Source organism: Mustela lutreola, chromosome 7, assembly GCF_030435805.1.
Source record: "Mustela lutreola isolate mMusLut2 chromosome 7, mMusLut2.pri, whole genome shotgun sequence".
Classification (NCBI taxonomy): domain Eukaryota; kingdom Metazoa; phylum Chordata; class Mammalia; order Carnivora; family Mustelidae; genus Mustela; species Mustela lutreola.
The window spans coordinates 39,948,040-39,966,743 of record NC_081296.1 but is presented as its reverse complement, the minus strand read 5'-3'; positions in this window follow the sequence as shown (position 1 = coordinate 39,966,743).

The window sequence follows — 18,704 nt, the reverse complement described above, 5'->3', positions numbered from 1 at the left end:
GAACTTCTCTGAACTCTTGGCAAGAACCGAGAGGAAACCATGCCTGGGAAAGTGGATGGTGGGAACATACACAAGCCCTCTGATGACAGCGGCGTCTTGAATCAAGGCACAGACACCACGTCCCCTAGAACTAGGCTGTGTTCCTTCCCCTTCCCCGTTCCCAGCCCATAAGATGATCCCTGTTTGTTCCCAGCACAACGGAGATCCTGGTAGTCTCTTTCTCCCCTCATGAGGTCTAAGACCCTCATTCAAATGGTCTAAGTGTCCTGGGACCCATCCGTTACCCTGAGCTCCCTGGACCCGTGGTGTGGTGGGCACAGTGATGACCCACCCTCTTGGCTTTCAGAACTGTCTGCCTCTGGAGGGCTCCCCTACTGGCCCTTGCTGGGGTGAGGCCACCCCCCACGCTCGGGGGAGGGAACCCGTCTGCTCCAGAGCTACGTGATCCCCACACCTCTCTCCCTGTTTCTTGAAGTTTGGTCTAGGGGCCAATCGACATTAAATCCCCCCCCCAGCTTTGTTGCAGCCTGATTAACAATTAAAAATTATGTGTATTTAAGGTGCACAATGTGATGTTTTGATATATGCGTCCATGGTGAAATCATTAGCACAATTCAGCTAATTATCATATCCATCACCTCACATAGTTACCATATGTGTGTGTGTGTGTGTGTGTGTGTGTGTGTGTTTTGAAAACACTGGAGATCTGCTCTCTTAGTGAATTTCAGTACACATCGTTATTAACTACCGTTACCAGTCCATACTAGGTCTTCAGAACTTACTCATTTTGTAACTGAAAGTTTGTACCTTTTGATTAATAACTCCCCTTCTCTCCCATCTCCCAGGCTCTGCTAACTGACATCCTACTCTGTTAGCATGACCTCAACTTGGTCTTTTTTTTTTTTTTAAGATTCCAAATGCAAGTGAGATCATTTGATATTTGCCTTGCTGCGTCTGGTTTATTTCATTTAGCCTTACTGTCTTGCAGGTGTACCTGCCGTGCTGCAAGCGGCAAGACGCCCTGCCCTTCTTCTTCAGGGGTGAGTGATATTCCATTGTCTGTATATGCCACACCCTCTTTATCCACTCCTCTGTTGATGGACCTTTACACTGTTTCCATTTCTTGGCCACTGGACAATGCTGCAATGAACACAGGAGTGCAGATGCCCTTTGCAGATAGTTTCTTTCCTTTAGATCTACACTCTGAAGAGGGATTGCTAGGTCATAGGACAATTCTGGTGGGGTTTTTTTTTTTTTTTTTGGTATTTTGAGGGACCTCCATATTGTTTTCCATAGGGTTCCATCGATTTATGTCCCCACCAACAGGGTACGGGGGTCCCCTTTCCTCCACATCCTGTCAACACTTATCTCTTGACTTTAACAATGGCCATTGTGACAGGTGTGAGGGGATACCTCATTGTGGTTTTGATTTGTAATTCCCTGATGATGGTGTGGAGCTTCTTTTCATGTACTTGTTGGCCATCTGTATGTCTTCTTTAGCAAGGTGTCTATTCGGATCCTTTGCCCATTTTATTTATTTATTTATAATTTTTAAGAGTGTTTTAATTTATTTTAGCAAGAGAGAGAGAGAAGGCTGGGGGAGCAGCAGAGGGAGAGGGAGAGAGTACCTCAAGCAGACTTCTCGTTGAGTGCGGAGCCCAAGTTGGGGCTTGACCTCATGACCCTGAGAGCAGGACCTGAGCTGAAATCAGAAGTTGGATGCTTAACCAACTGAGTCACCCGGGCGCCCCTCCTTTGCCCTTTTAAAATTGGATTGTTTGCTTTTTTTTTTTTTTTTTTTTTTTTTTTTTTTTTTGCTCTTGAGTTGTGTAAATTCCTTTTATATTTTGGATATTAACCCCTTATTAGATATATGGTTCATAAATATTCTCTCCCAATACATAGGTCACTTTTTCCTTTGCAAACTTTTCAGTCTGTTGTAGTCCCACTTGTTTACTTTTGGTTGCGCTTTTGGTGGGAAATCCAAAAAAATCATCACTGAGACCAAAGTCAGAGAGATTTTCTCTATGCTTTCTTCTAGAAATTTTATGGTTTCAGATCTTTTTTTTATTTTTTTTTTTTAAGATTTTATGTATTTATTTGACAGAAAAAGAGAGAGAGAGAGAATACAAGCAGGGGGAGTGGCAGACAGAGAGAGAGGGAGAAGCAGACTCCCCACTGAGCAAGGACTCCCCCCCCCAATGTGGGTTAGGAGCTCAAAGGGGAGCTCAATCCTGGGATGCTGGGAACATGACCTGAGCCGAAGGCAGATGCTTTGAAACCAGACACTTTAACCGACTGAGACCCCCAGGCACCCCATTGTTTCAGATCTTATGTTTAAGTCTTTAATCCACATTGAATTGATTTTTGTGTATGATGTAAAATAAGGCCCCAACTTCATTCTTTTCCCAACACCCTTTACTGAAGAGACTTCTTTTCCCATTGAATATTCTTGTTGCCTTTCTTGGAAATTTGTTGATCATATATGCATGGTTTTCTTACTGGGTTCTCTATTCCGTTCCATTCTGTGAAACTATATGTCTATAAGCCTGTTTCTACTGCTTTGCTTACCACAGCTTATAGCATAATTTTAAATCCGGAAGCATGACGCTTCCAGCTTTGTTCTTTTTGCTCAAGTTTGCTTTTACTCAACAGGAGATTTTCACTTGATCAAAATGCTACTGTCCAGGCCCTGCCGCAGACCTACTGAATCCAAAGCTCTTTGGGGGGGTTAGGGAGAAACCGGGGAATGTGCCTTTTCTGCAGGCTTTCCAGGTGACTCTGCTGTGCCCGTGACCAGGGACCCATGCCCTGGCACACAGGTGAGAGGGAGACAACGTGTGCCATGGGAGGCACATGGGACATGGGGGCACAACCTGTCCCCACCTCTCCCTTGCACAACCTTGCACGCCCTTCTGATTCTGGTTGTCCTGCTCTGACGGAGCTTCCTGACCTGAAAATTGAAGGTAATGACATTGTTTGCTTCCTGGGTTTGTTGTGGCTGTGAGCTAATATCTGCAAAGCCTCCGTCCACCCGAAGGCGAAGGCGCTATTTAAATACCTGTGTAGTCCTTAGGAGCCCGGGGGGAGCATGACCTTTAGGAGGAAGAGTTTAACAATTCTCATTAATTAAAAAAAATCATTCTTTACTCAAGTTTCTCAAAGGACATTAAGGGAGCTTCAAATGCACAGTCCACAGCAACACTTACAAAAGCCCCCTTTGCTCCCCTAACCCACTCCCCCGGCACAGAGCCCTCCCCCCACCGAGTCCCCCAGCCCCTGTACCCCCAGTCCAGGGCCTTCTCTCAGCCTCTTCCCACGCCCTCACTGATAGCTGTGCTGTATATGGGTTAAGCGAGCCCCCTTCCTCCCCAGAGGAAGCCACGCATCCGGGAGGAGGGAGAACGGGTAGCCGAGTGGAGAACCGGAGGTGTGCCGGGAGGACTGGCGGGCGTGACGGGGGTCGGTGAACATGCGGCTGTGATACATTTTTTCGGTCCATTCCACCATTGAGTGCGAACAGAGCAGCGTCAGCAGAAGGAAACTTTTCCAGCATCCACGTGTGGTCAGTGCTGGGGGTGGGAGCATCCACTGTTTCTCGGGGGCCTGGGAGCCAGTCCCTCCCTCTTTCTTGTCCTTCTGTCTTTTCTCTTTCTGTCTGTCTCTTCTTCCACTTAAAAAAAAAAAAATCAGCTGCTTCTTTTCTCCCACAATTGTTCGTTTTATCTAGTCTTTAACTACTTTTCTTTTTAATTATAAAAGCAAATAACTGCTGGGGTGGACATTCTCAAATAGGGCAGATGAGCTCAAAGGAGTCCTTCTGGACTCAAAGGAGTCACCCTTCAGAGAGGGCTGAGAGCCCGTGGTGTCCTGGCCCACACCGTGAGAGACCTGAGCCGCTTCTCGTTCTACGAAAGGAGTGGGAGACACTGGAGAGGGAAGGAGGGATTGACGCTGGGGGTGTGGGGGTGTGGGGGTGGGTGGGTGTGCCCGTGCACATGTGTGCATGTTTGCACTTGCACATGTGGCTGAGGATGTGGGTGTCAGGCCCGGCCCCCACTTTGGCCAAGTTTGATGTGTCCTCCTTGCACACCCCCTACCTTGGTTCTGTAACAATTACCCCCTCTAGGCTGGGTCCTCCCCTCTCCTCCCTGCCGGGGACCAGGGGGCTCAGAGTCCCCAAGACAGAACCCCTGTGTGGCCCGCTGTCTCAGGGCAGGGAGAACAGAACAGACATCACAGCCAGCTCTGCTGACCTCCTAGCAGAGGGCAGGGGAGGGTCTGGGGGGTATGGAGGGGCACGGAAGGAGGAGAAGGGCGCTGGATCCTGGAAGGCCTGGCTGGGATGGGGGCAGAACGGAGGTCCTCCAGGTCACGCAAGCACCAAGCACAAGGGGGCCTGAAAAACTCAGGCTCGTTCTAGGTCCTGGGGGTGTCCTGTCCTGCAGGGATTTATTTATTTAATCAGTCAATCAATCTCAATCAGTCACTTATTCAGCAAATTTGTGTTGAACCCCTTCTATGTGGCGACACTGTTCTAGGCACTGAGGATACAGCAGTGAGAGAAGAAAGAAACTCCCTGCCCTTGTGGAGCTCCATGGGAGACAGACAACAAACAGATCAAGTACAGTGGCTCATATGCCAGATTGCGGTAAGGGCTAGGGACAGAACAAAGCAGAGGAAGGAAATGTGAGTGGCTGGTTGTCACTGACACTTTTGAAAGAAAGACCAGAGAAAGCTCCTCCGAAATGCTGACTTTGAGAAAAGACCAGAGGATAGGAAGAGGGACCTGGGAATATGTAGAGGAAGAGTATGGTAGACAAAGGGGCAAGTGTAAAGGCCCTGGGGCAGAAGCGTGTCTGAAGAACAGCAAGGAAAATGTGGCCAGAGCAGAGTGAGTCAGGTAAGAGTTCAGGGGCCGGATCCTGCAGGGCCTTCTAGGCTGTACACAAGGGAAGACGGGCTTCGCCTCTGAAGATAGAGGAACCTGAGAAGATTTGAACAGGAATATGCCATGGTCACACTTATGCTTTAACAGCACAGCATGGCTGCTGGATGGAGCGAGCCCAGAAGCAAGGGGGGCAGGTTAGGAGGTCCAGAGGGAGGGCCCTGTAGGAGAGGCAAGCAGTGGCTGGTACTAGGTGGTAGCAGTGGGAGTAGGGGGGCGTGTCCTTTGAAGGTGGAGTTGGCCACATCAGCTGCGGGGACCTCAGGCAGTGATGCCACTTGTGGCCAGGCTGGCAGAAGGTCTGTGGTTCTAGGGTTCTGCACACTTTAGATGGCCCCAGCCCACCTAGGGAGAGGGTCGGCAGGAGCTTGGTAACAGTGATGGCCAGTCCCTCCAGCCAGTGGGGCAGGGCGCAGCTCAATGAAAGGCTCTCGGTGGGCACACAGGGAACAAGAACACAGTCAAAGTCAGACCCAGCGCACAGGGCTTTTTCCCCTACCACAGGCTGGTGGGCCTGAGACAGGGCCTGCTGACCTTGACCTGGGCATGAGTGTTTGTGCTGAGAAGCGTGGGCAAAGATGGGGGCTGCCTTTCCAAACTGCACCTCCCGTTTCCCACCCCAAGTCCCCTCGCTCTTGACTGGTCAGCTCTGAGGAGAGCACGTCCCAGGCTCCAGAGGAACCCCCTGAGAGGGGCTGAGGGAATCGCTTCTCTTGTGCCCTTGGTTTAGAACAGTGGTCCTCAGATGGGGACCCTGCCCCCAAGCAGATATCAGGCAAGGTCCGTAGACAGTCTGGGTTGTCACTGCTGGGTGAGGATGGAAGTGACAGTCAAGGCCAGAGACACTGCCGAATTCTCTACCATGAACAGGACAGCTCCCAGAGCCAAGAATCGTCTGAAGTTTCTGTCCCAGCACGTCGATAGTATTGAGGTTGAGAAAACCTCCTTTAGAGGCACTAAGCTTCTCATGAGCGGTGGTTGCAAAACCCAAGTCCTCCCATCTCTGAATATGTACCCCTTCGCACCACGGAGAATGGGTGTCTATCTCTCTACTCCCATGGCTCGTGCTGACCAACCACATTTCTGACAAAATGGAACAGGTAGGTGGGATTTCTGAGCTTAGTCCTCCAGAGGTCCTGCCGCTTCCATGGTCACTGGTTAAAGCCCCAGGTGTCAACAAGTACCAACCACCGCGTCATGGTCATCGTAGATCAACTCAGCCCCAGACGGCCAGCAGGCGAGTAAGCGGCATGAGTGATCGCAGCAAATCCAGCAGAAGAACCATCCAGAAAAGCCCAGCCCAAACCGCTGAGCCACAGAATGGTGGTTGTTTGACTCCACCAAGCTTTGGGACTGTTTGTTTGGAAGCGATAGAGAGCAGATACACGGAGAGTAAGTACATTTCAAAGGGCATGTCAAGGCACTGTACACCTAGACTCAAAGAAGTGATGGGTACATTTCAGTCCACGGAAGCAATGGAAGCTCAGATCAGGGGCAGCAACAGAATCCCTCTAGGGGAGTGGCCGCGGGTAGGGTCCACATTTAAGCCTGGATCCTGTGCCTACAGGACAGCTATGATCCTGCCCCGTGAGCCACAGGTCAAGTGGGGGAGCAGCTGAATCTTGGAAACGAGATTGGTGGCAAATCGCTGGGCAGAGCGTGCGGCCTTGATGTGTGGGCAGGAACGCCAACGCCGCCACCCACCAGCTGCGGGAGCTTCGGCAGAGCACTCTGCTTCCCTCCCAGAACCTTGGCTTTCTCTGGAAAGAGCTGATCGCACCTCTCTCATGTTTACTGGAAGGACTGGGTCTCAGTAGAGGAAATGATGGGTGTGAAGGACTGAGCACCGAGCTGGGCACAGAGACGTACAACAAGGGCTTGCTGATGATCATGCAGACACACAGGTGGAACAGGGCTGGCTGAAGAGGAAGGGAAGCAAAGGGACCATCCAACCTCTGCCCTCTTCCACTACGGAGGGGCTCCCAAACTTAAAGCAAAAAAAAAAAAAAAAAAAGGGAAAAAAGGGATTGGGAGCTGTAGGAACTAGGTTATTGCTCGATGTTTCCGGAATGGGTTTCCCCAGGTGAGAAAGAAAAGCAGGTTTAAATCAGACTGGCATTAATAGCAGAAGGCAGGCAAACAGTCGGTCTTAATATGATTCCTGGGTGAGCCAGCATGGGGTGTGGGTTTTAATTTAAAGCAGGCATTTAGTGAGTTGATAAACAGGAGTGCACAGCGCCTGCCCTCCCACGCCCTGAGCCCCAGAAGAACAATTATCCTGGAGAGGAGACGGAAGGAACATATGGAAATGAATTCTAATACGGTGGAGGGAGCAGGCAGCACCTGCTTTCCTGGGGCGGGCTTTGATGGGCTCGGTGGTGATTGTGTACATGCCAGCAGGTAGCAAAGGTCAGCCGAGGCCTCCCTTCCTGGTTCACTCCATGGGTTCCGTCTACATCGTGGGATGGAGATGGGTTGGGAGCTCTTTGATCTTCTCTTAACCTTGTGGAGGTTAAGAGAAGAGAAGGCACAGCCTCCATCGGTGTGGTCCCGTGACGTGTCATTCATGGCTCACGCGCATAGGTGGGCTGGTTCCGTGTTTCTTTGCCTTCCCCCAATGGCTGATGTAGACTGGGTGGCGGAGGCCGGTTGGCTTCTGTCTCAAGTCCCCAGACCCAGCCAGGAAGGTTGTCCTTCAGATCCTAAGTTGTAGTTCATGACGATCCACTTCTAACCCATCTGGCAAGAAGGGCTTCACTGACTCATGGGATTGACCTTGGGAAAGCATAGGGCATTGGCACCCAGGAATCTGACCACTGTCAGGGTCACCAACAGCATTCTCTCAACTTCCCAGACTGGCTTTCTCAATCAGCCTGAGCACCCTGAAGGCCAAAACTCCCATCCAGACCTTCCGTCCTGGTCTCAAATCCAGCAGTGCCTGGGGAGGGCTCTGCCGGCCCAGGCTGAGTCCCAGGCCCGCCCCTGCACTGTGGTCAGGGTGGGCACTCTGGTTGGCTGTCTCTCCCAAAGCCTCACCGGTGAGAGGAGCTGGAGGGACATACCCCAGAGCAGGGAGGCTACTGCTGTGAGAAAGAGGGGAGTCTGGGCAGACAACAGACCGTTCTGCTACGGGGGCCAACAGAGTCATGATGTGCATTCTTGGGTTATTTCTACAATTTCTCACCAGGAGCCACATATTCGCCCAGGGGCAAGTTATCCATGCCGACAGAAATGTAAGCAGACCCTCAGAACCATACTCAGATCAAGGAGGCTGCTCTGAAGTCCATCGTGCATCTTCTAGGTCTTTGACGATTACATGGGGAGGAAAAGATGGATCTTTCCATCATGAATGCTGTTGTCGCTTATTGGAGACTCGTTAAAGACAAATGTGCTGGTTTTGAGGGGGCAGCTTGGGCTGGGTCTTTTCCTCCAGGGCTCCCTTGCACAGAGAACACACTTAGATTCAAGGAACACAGAACAAGCTTTCTGGTATCATCTACAATCTGTTCTGCTGCAGAGAACAGCTGAATGATGGTGGCTTCAACACACGGGAGTTGTTGCCTTCCCTAGAGACGTCTGTGGGTACACGGGGCAGACCATGCTCTGTGGGCCCCCTACGGCTTTGCACATCTTATGAGCAGAGCCCTCGGCAGCTTCCCTTCCGGACCAGATTTTGAAGCACGTTTTATAGGGAAGAGACTTGGAAGATAGGTAGAGTACCAATCTGGGTGTCAAAGGGTAGATTTCTTGGCTCTCCAGGAAGGATAATGTGTCCCTCGGGACAAAGGTTGGGCAGGTTTGCTGGGAGCCCCGTTATGAAGCCCAAGGTTCTGCGCCTGAGACACAATCCACTGCATCTCCAGCATCTGCAGGGACAGCTCCACGTGGCCCCACGGGCATCGGGGACAAGTGGACCTGGTGGCAACAGACATGAACCTGTAGCTCATGCTGCCTGCTGTGTCATGGAGGATAAAATTCCTTTTTTCTGACCTGGGAGGCTAGTGTCTTCTGCTAGCATCCATGAAACTAACATTACAGGCTAACATGTTAGCTTGTAAGCAAAGTAAATTTCGCTGGCCCCAGTGGTATATAGGAAAGGGATGGAATGCTGTCTCCATAAAATAGTCCAGGCTCGACTCCTTTTATCTTTCTGTTTCACAATCCTCATACGTCATAGTCCAAGATGGCTGTTGGAGCTCCAGCCAGCACACCTTCATTCCAAGAAGCAGGGAAGATGGAAGGGGAAGGACAAAGTCACCACCTCCTAGCCTTCCCAGAATTCCTACACTACACTCATTGGCTGTCACTTAATCATATGGCCTTGCTTAGCTTCAAGGGAGCCTGGGAAATGTCTTTAAGATGGGTGCCATGCTGCCCTAGACAGAGGTTTGTGACTAAGGAGGAAGGAGAATGGTTATATTGATTGGCAAACTAATCTGTCCCTGGCCCCATCTCCAGGTTGCCATCCCTGGACAGGTGGTGGGACAGGGAGGAGTTCCCTGTCCACGTACAGAGCACACTGAATATGGGATACGGTGGCAAATAGGTTTGGAGAAAAGCATACTAGATGAATTTGTTCCCCGCCACCCCAAGGGGCTCAAAAATAGCGGGAGAGAAGGACATGTGAATTGCTGATTACAAAGCACTGTGAACAGTGGTGATCAGAGCTGGGTAGAGGTCATCCAGCTTAGGGAACCGTGAGAGCACTAACAAGGGATAGCTCTGTTCACTTGCCATCAGGGAAGTCTTCCTGGAGGAAGTGAGCCTTACATGGGTTGGGCATAGGGCTGCCAGATAAAATGCAGATGCCCCATTGCATTTTAATTTTAGATAAATACATAATCTCAGGATAAGTATAACCCATCTTATATTTACAACACACTTATATAAAAAGATTTCCGTTGTTTATCTGAAATTTAAACTTAACTAGCATCTTATTTTTGTATTTGCTAACTCTGGCACTCCATGTGGATGTGAGGGCGGTTCAGGTCCAATGAGCTGACACAGAACATCCCAGGGGACGGGGGGCTGGCTACAACTTGGCAGGCTGGAGTGAGGGAGGAGTGAAGGAGTGTGCGTGTGTTGGGAGATGGAGGTGGGTGTGTAAGGCTGAAAAAGAGAGGCAGGTCATAGTCCGGTTACTAGGAATTAGGAGTATCTATTAGCTAACATTTATTAGAGCAATTACTACTACATCCCCCGGAACTCTGCGAGTGCTTGGGTGCTGACTAATTTAATCCTCATACCATCGCAAGGAGGGAGGGGCTTGTCTTAGCCCCATTTCCCAGATGAGGAAACCTGGAGATGCCCGTCCAGCTGTTCCTCACTGGAATTTTCCGTGGTGCTGGCCGAGCCTTCTCTGGTTTGCTCCTACTTCCTAGGACCCTGTGTTCCTATCAGGAGAAAGCACTGCCTTAACAGAGGAGAAACTGAGAGGGGGGCTGGCAGTTGAAGCTGGGAGCTAGCTGGGAGCCCTGCAGGGTACTCAGGAGAATCTCCAATGCCCCTCATTGGAGGGGAGGGAATGGGGGAGAGGGGAGCGTCTTGCAAAGAGGAAGCAGAAAGCGGGGACTCCAACTAGAGCCTCTCAGTGTCTAGCCCCTGGCGGCATGGGGCATCCCTGTGAGCCTGCCATTGAATAAAAAATGGCTCAGAGGTTTGGAAATAAACATCCTGCTGGTAGTTCAATGCCCTCCTCTCTGAGGAGGAAACTGACCCCCGGAGAGGGTGGAGGTGCTCTTGCTCAGCGGGTGAGGGGGACTCTGGCGGATGGATGGCTTGATGCCACCCCAGGACCCCCCCCCCCCCCCTGCTTCTGTGCCCTAGACTCCAGAGCCTAAGTCAGGCATCTCCAGCAGACAAAAGCTGCTGGCTCAGCGCCCCTGCGGGCTGGTCACAGCTGGGGGGGGGGGGGGGACGGCGGGGAACAACAACTGCCCCTTGCCTACTCCCTGCTGGGCACCTCGCCCTTGCCCTCTGCCTGCTTTCCCCAGACCCTCCCAGGCGACAAGTCCAGGGCCTGGATTTGGGGGCCTGGAGGTGCCTGTCAGGACCTGAGGGTTTACAGAGCTCAGCCGGGGGTGGCTGGCTGTACTGGGGAGGGGGGCAGGGGGACGGGACTGGGAGAGCCCCCCATCAGTACCTGCTCCGCACCACCCCCGCAGCAGTGGCTCTGCTCCGGAGGCCCATTGTTGTCCGAGAAATGTTTAGGAATCAGCCATTTAATGAGAACAAAAGGAATTAATTGGTGGTTTAGGCCTAATGAGACCGCTGTGCAAATTAACAGTCCTCATCAGCAGAAACAAACAGAGCCCTTAAATGAATTGCCGAAGAGCATTACACTGAATAAGCTTTTGCCGGGATGATAAATAGCAGGTCAGAGGAGACCATCTGGCCCCTTCCCTGCAGCTTCCTTCCAGAGAGGAGGGAGGGCGGGAGGGGCCCAGCTGCGTCCATCCCGCTCAGCGGGCACACGCGCACAGTCACACTCAGACACACCCACCCGCGTTGCACGCGCACACACACGCTCCCGGCCACACTCGCGCATGTCTATCGGCACACACGTTCATGCACACGCACTAGCCGGCAGCTCGTCTGGGCGGCAGGAGCAGGCGGCTGAGGCGGCATTCGTCTTTGAGGGTCCCAGACAAGGCCCTCACGTGACTTTCCCAGCTCTCTGCGGGATCCCCGCGGGGCCCCGGGGCAGGGGCACTGGAGGGGGGTGTACCCCCCTACACTTGGTTAGCTGGGAGGACAGAGAGAAGACCTGACTCCCCAGGTGGTAGCCCTTACTCAGAGAGCGGTCCTTTCTTGGTGGGGCACATAGGCTCCTCCCACCTGCCACTCACCTCTGCGTGGGCTCTTCTCCTCTCCACCCCTGCCCTCCGGTCAGGTTGGGTCTGGTGGAAAGGCCCCTGGGGCCAGGAACTCAGAGGAGGGTCACAGGAGCTCCAGGCCATTCGGAAACATAACTAGTTGTTTGTCTAAGTATCTTTCCAGATCTGATATTCTGGATGTGTCTTGTCTCACTTTTTTTTTTTTCCCTGATTGACCTGCGGTCTGTTGTCTCCACTCACCACAAACAGAAAGTAGCTACTTTTGTTCATCACTGAACAGTCCCCCTAAGCACACGGACACGTTAGAGGAACTTACTAAATATTTGTTGGTTGAATGGGTGAAACCAAATTATTTCAAACAAGTATATGATAACCAGCCAGGCTATGGGGCTAATGGGGTTTGGTAAGAAGGGTTGCATTCCGTGCGTGGAGGGCTCTTATTAGACCCTCAAAATATCTTGTTTCCCCTAGTGGGGGATCAGCCTGGTAAGCGAGGGGTCAGGGTCTGGGAGTCCTCCCACCACTGACAGGGCCCCTGCTCTCCCCCACATTCCTAGCCACGGAGCCCAGGAATGGGCCTAGGGGTGGCTGGGCCCAGCTATCATGGTGCCTCAGAGCCTACTCAGAATAGAATGAAAGATTTTTTCTCTCTCTCTCTCTCTTTTTTTTTTTTTTTTTTTTTTTTTGAGTAGTAAGATAATTCCTAATAAGAGAAAGGATTTACTCATCCATTTATTCATTTGACGAATATTTTTTTCAGTCTGTCCCTGTGTTAGACATTATCGAAAACAGTAATGATTTAAATTGACCAAGTTTCTACTCTCAAGGAACTTTCATGTGTTGAGAGAGAGAGAGACAGTAAACTTGTGTTGAGTACTGTGAAGACATGGTCAGGTTCAGAACCAAAAGAAATAATGGAATGATCCATTTTGGGAAGGCCTCCCTGTGGAGGTGATGTCTAAAATGACACCTGAGGAATGAGATGCAATGCAGACAGTGGGCAGAAGGGCGTTCCTGGAGGAGCAGACAGCATGTGCAAGGGTCCTGAGGGTAGAGCCTGGGGGAGGAGGGAGACTGGGTGTAAGACAGGCTTAGCAAATTGGGCAGGCCCAAGTGTGGAGCCGTGAGGAGTTTAAAGCGTGACAGAAAACCACAAGGATCCTCAACACTAAATTTTAGAGATTCCCCAACCAACTAATGGTCACAGAACCCATCCTGGGTACAGCTCTGTGCCTGACGCTGCAGAAACAGAATGTGTAAGCTGTGTTTCCTGCTGTCAAGGCTGTGACAGCTGCCGGGACCCAGACAGCCTCCCCAGACCCAGCACCTGCTAACCGTGGCCTGGATCCAGCTCAGTTGAGAACCACGGAGATAAGTGGAGGCTCCCAGGGCCTCTTTGCCACCAACAGCCCTAGACATTCAGGAGCAGACAACACGGAGGCTAAGCGTGGCCGGGACAACTTCCCAGAGAAGACAGAACATCAGCTGAACTTGAGCAAGTGGGCATGAATTGGAGGTACAGGTGCCTTTCTGCTGGATACCGTGCACAGCTCTGGCCTTCTCAGGCCACAGTGATAACGATCAGGTGCAGATCATTAGCCCATTTCACAGAGAAGCAAAGCAAGGTGCAGAGAGCGAATTAGAGCCACCGAATGATGTACGTGGGATTTGACGCCAGCTCTGCCTGGCTCTTCCCATTCCCACTGAAACAAAATCAAAACTCGGTGTCTCGGTCTGGGCAGCAGGGTCATATTCTGATTTTCATGGGCTCCGGGCCTCTGGCCTTCATGGGCCCCACTCCTTCAATAAAAAATACGAAACCTAATATTTTATGACTGTGTTGGTATCCCAATGAATGTGTTTATCTGCAGATTTTAAAAGGCTTTTCAAAGTCATTATGGATCTCCCAATGCATCGTGGGCGAGGGGCGCTGTGCCCACTGTGCCTAATGGAGAAGCTGCCCTTGCAGCCACCTCCCCAAACTCCAGAGCTCACCCCCACCCCCTGAGATGCCTAGAGGGTGCCCTGCGCCCGGAGAGACGCCACAAGGGAAGTTGCAGCTCGAGGGTCTCTGCAGTTGAGCCAGGAAGGGCAGCTGGACGAAGAAATTGTTGCCTGGGAACGTATGTCTGTGCGGATGCAGGGACAAGAGATTGTTTGTCTTTTTTCCTGGAACCAGAGCTTAAATTCACCAGGGTGATAAACGGTCTGGCCTCCGTGATTAAGGCCAGCTCCATAACTCACAGCGCCAAGGAGGGCCCGGAAGCATTTGTCTCTCGTTTGCTGTTTTTCTCAAGGCGGCTGAGGGCTACGCTGACAAGGTAGAGAGATGCAGGGCCCAGCCGTCCCATGGTCCCCTGGGGAGTGAGGCTCAGGGGTGACGGGGTTCCACCGTAGAGCAGCCCAGGAGTCTGGCCCTCCCACTAGCCCATGAGTCCCCACTTCCCATGGATTCCCAGGCTTTCCTCCTGCTTTCAAACAACTCAAAGCACAGCTCTTTCAGGGTCTTCCCTCTCTCTAAGACCTTCTATGGCTCTCACCCATAGGAGGAAAGCCATAAGCCTCAGTTTGGGACCCTGAGTTCTCTAGGCTAGGTCTCAGTTTACCCTTCTATGACACTTTCCTCAAAAAGCTCTTCCAGCCCTGAAACCTTTTCCTTTACCTCTGGGTCTGATGGACCCTGACTATTTTCCTCCCTTGAAAGGCCCTTCCTCCTCCAGGGAGCCCTCCAGGAAGCTCCACTTACTAAAATAATATTTTGCTTTGTTTGTCTCCCCACCGACTGGGTTTGGACCTCTGTTGCAACCTTTGGTATAATCTGCTTGTAGTCACCTGTGTGTGCTTCTGTCTCCTCCCAGTGTAGGAACCTTTAAAGGGTAGAGACCTGATTTTATTATCCTTGTCTCTCCTAGAGGCTTAACGTGATGCTCTGCACACACAGGAAATGCCCACTGTTTGTGAACTGAATTGCATTTCCCACGGGGACCTGCCTTGCTCTTGTTAGATGGTCTAGGAGCACACAGCTCTACTCTAATTTGAGACCTTTGCTTCGAGGCAGACCCAGTTCCCCCATTTCTAATTAGATAAAGCCTTGACCTTGACTCGTCCCCTTTTGGCCTGGGAGAAACTCAGGACACCAGGTTTGGCAAATGCACGGGTCCAAGAATCCATAAATATTGATTCGTTGTTTGCAGAGTAATTTAAATGTCAGTTATAAGCCCAAGGCAGATAAAGATCTGTATCAACAATAAAACTGGATGCAAGCCACCAAGCCCTGGGGAAGCAGCTTTGGGTTAAGACGGAAATGGAATGCACAGGCCTCGGGGAGGGAGGGCATTAGAGGGTGAGACAGATCAATAGCTCAGTGAGACTTGCCTGCCAGCGATGCTTGGGCTGGGATGTGTTTGCTCATCACCACGTCTGCTGTTGTGGATGGAGGTAGCCCTCCACCCACCCATCTGTCTATCCGTCCATCCGTCCGTCCATCCGTCCATCCATCCATCTACTGAAGAATGCTGTTCCTCAGTTACTCGGAGGGAGATAGAGACAGACAGATACACATATACACCAAGACATGCACACACGGAGCGAAGCGAGACACTGAAACACAAACAGGAACAGTGATAAAGAGACACAGGGAGAGGCAGTGATGGAAACAGACACTCGGGGGGGAAGGAAACACGGAGAGACACAGACAAAGATGAAGGGAGAAGCAGGTATGCCCCACAGAGGGAGGACTTGGCCATAAAGGTGCAGGGTTTGGGCACAAGTGTGCACTGGGGTACAGCTGGCTGGGCCCTGGCTTATAACAGGGGATACTGGATTCTAACTGCAAGGGGCAGTGTAGTCCTGATCTAAGATCCATGGCTTAGGAATTTGACTGCAATGGTCACGTGGTGTTCCAGTCCCAGTTTTCCCATCATACGAGATGTTTGTGATATTGAACTCCTTAATTACACCTCTGAGCCTCAGTTTCTTCATCTGTAAAATGGAGATCCTCGTATAATAGACAAGGATCCTTGGATCACAGTTTTGGGGGAGTATGTATATATTAAGGGCTTTGTATACCGCAAGCAATTTATAAATGTTGGGTTTTGTCATTTATAAGCTAGAATCTTCCCTCAATGACTAAGTGACCTTGAGCGAATTGTTTCCTCTCTCTGTGCCTTGGTTTCCCCCATCTGTGAGGTGAAGAGGGATAGCTTTGAGGGTTTCCTAGCTCCGCCTTCCTTCCTATTACCTTCTGTCTGTTCTTTGTGGCCATCCCTGGTGAATGGTTTCTCTCCTTGGCAGAAGGTGCCCCCTCTGTCTTTGATTCCATTTAGCCACAACCAGACCCAGCAAATGAATTTCTTCCCTCCTCTTGGCTGACATCAGGAAGCAGCTGGCCTGATAGCTCCTCTGGAGGGATCGATTGGAGGACGTCTGATGTTGCAATGAACTGGAGGACAGCTTTGGGTTGTTGAACCTGACCTGCCTTCATTCCGGGTCGGGGCTGATGGTCAGAAGCTGCTGCCTCACCCTGTGGTCTTACTGGGGCTGTGAGGGGCAGTGGAGGGCAGGCTGCTCTGTGTTTCTGTGTGGTGTTCCTACAGTCCACAGGGAGGGAGCCCTTGGGATCCATGAGTCCAGCCTGTCACCGGGCCGTGTGTCCCATCCATCTCTTCCTAGGGTTTGTTGCTGTTGTTAAGATTTTGTTTATTCACTTATTTGAGAGAGAGAGAGAGATCACACAAGCAGGGAGAGAGAGAGAGAGGGAAAAGCAGGCTCCCTCCTCAGCATGGAGCCCAAAGCAGGGCTCCATCCCAGGACACTGGGATCATAACCTGAGCCCAGGGCAGATGCTTAACCAACTGAACCATCCAGATGTCCCTCTTCCTAGGCTTCTTAGAATCAATATCCCTGAACTTTGTGCCTCCATGCCTGGTGCACACTAGCTCTCCACTTTTGAACGGTTGTCCGAGATAAAGAGCTGGTTAGCTTGTTGACGCTGATATACTGCGATGAGGGGGACAGCCTGCCCTTACTTTAGTACGACATGTATTAAGGACACAGCTGGAGAGAAGGCTTTCAGTTCTCTTTTATTAAGGAGCAGATGAGTAGAAGAAAAAAATCCAGAATTAGCATCGTCTCACCTGCCAAGCTTTCCCACTCCGTACCACTTTGACCTTCTGTTGTTACATGTTCTGCAAGGTCATGGACACTCAGTAGACCTGTTTTTCCACACCGGGCAGGTAGCTGGGGATTTGGGGACTGTGCCCAGTCAATTGTCTTTGTAGGGGACTAAAAATGTTTGATTAGTGAAAATGTATTACATTCCATCATTCTAATACATGTGGCCCTCAACTGATTTTTAAAACTGAATTTAAATTTTTATCACATCTCTGTACTGTTCACCAGGCTGACTGGTATGACAAGGCTGCTGGCAAAACAGAGCCACCCCCTGTCCCACTGTGCCCCTGACCCAGTCCTGCATTCTGGACACAATCAACTCTTTTCTCTGCATTTTTCATCCCTATATTTTTGAACACTAGGATTATACATCTATTTTCTGATGTCTTTCCATTGTAAATATTACCTATTGGTATTGCATGATAGCATTTAGCTTTCTTATACATGTGCCCACGCATTTTCTGCTCCCTCCCTGCCCCCCCATATACTTCTACCACAATTGTTGATAGTATATCAGTATTCAGTGTTTACACTATTATGACAATTCGACTATTGTTCACAGCTGTGTCACGTTATGTACGATACTATGAATACATTTCCTTTCTTCTATAACTTCGATTCTTTTCTGCAGATAATAATTTCCACTTTTTTGTCATTCATTTCGTTTTCTCTATTTGTATTGCTGATTGACCTCCAAATTCTCTAAAAGAATTGTAAAACTCCTCTAAATGTGGTTAGAGCATTAGGTAGTAGTTCAGCTGTCAGGCATGGGGTCAGCCACCAGGGAGGTCAAGCTGTCCCTGGCTGGGTTCTCTCACGTGGGGGTTCGGCTGGCTACTGGCTGATCTAGGATGCCCTCATCTTTGGTAACTGGGGCACCCGGATTCTGCTCCTGGTGTCTCTCATCCTCCAGCGGGCAGTCAGGGCATCTGCTCAGGCCAGTGAGCTCAGACTTGAAAATGGCAGTGGGTCACTTGGGTCATATTCTATTGGCCAGGGGAAGTCATAAATCTAGCCCAGACTTAAGGATGGGGAAATCATCTCCAGCTTTTTGGTAAAAGTCACATAGCAATGGCTGTGTGTGTGTTTGTGTGTGTGTGTGTGTGTGTGTGTTTGGAGCCATTAAAGACTGCAATACACTATACCAACTAACATGCGAATTCTCCAGATGAATTCTGCCATTACAGGGTATAGGTTCCTTACCCTTTCAATCTTTATGAACTTTTGCCTGGATCAGGCCCCACGGAAAGCAGACAACATGTGGTAAAAGCCTGCTGCCTGCTGGGACAGGGTAGCTGACAACTTTGACCTTCACCCTATCTTGCTAATCCTGGTCTCATAAAGGGGATTCCTTGGAGTTGTTTTTTTTTGTTTTTTGTTTTTTGTTTTTTGTTTTTTTAATCCAGCCGGTTGACTGGGTTACAAGAAAAACCGCCCAGGTCCTCCCCATCGGGGAGCCTCTCAGGTTTTTCTTGGGTGACTGCCACATCTCTGAGCCAGATCCTGCCTTTTTCAGTGGGACCTAACCCCGGGGGGGAAGGGGGCAGAACTCCGCTAGGGAAGGGCGGGCTGTGTATGTGATCACTGCCCATCCTGGTAAGGAACAGTTTGTTCTCCCTCTTCCCCTTCCTCCTTGCATCCTCGCTCAGTGCTTTAACCAAAAGGCGTGTGCGTTTCAGGCCGGGCTCCTGCAGACCTCCCTCCCCGCACACTGAGCCCCACACCCCTGTCCCACCTTCAACAGAGCA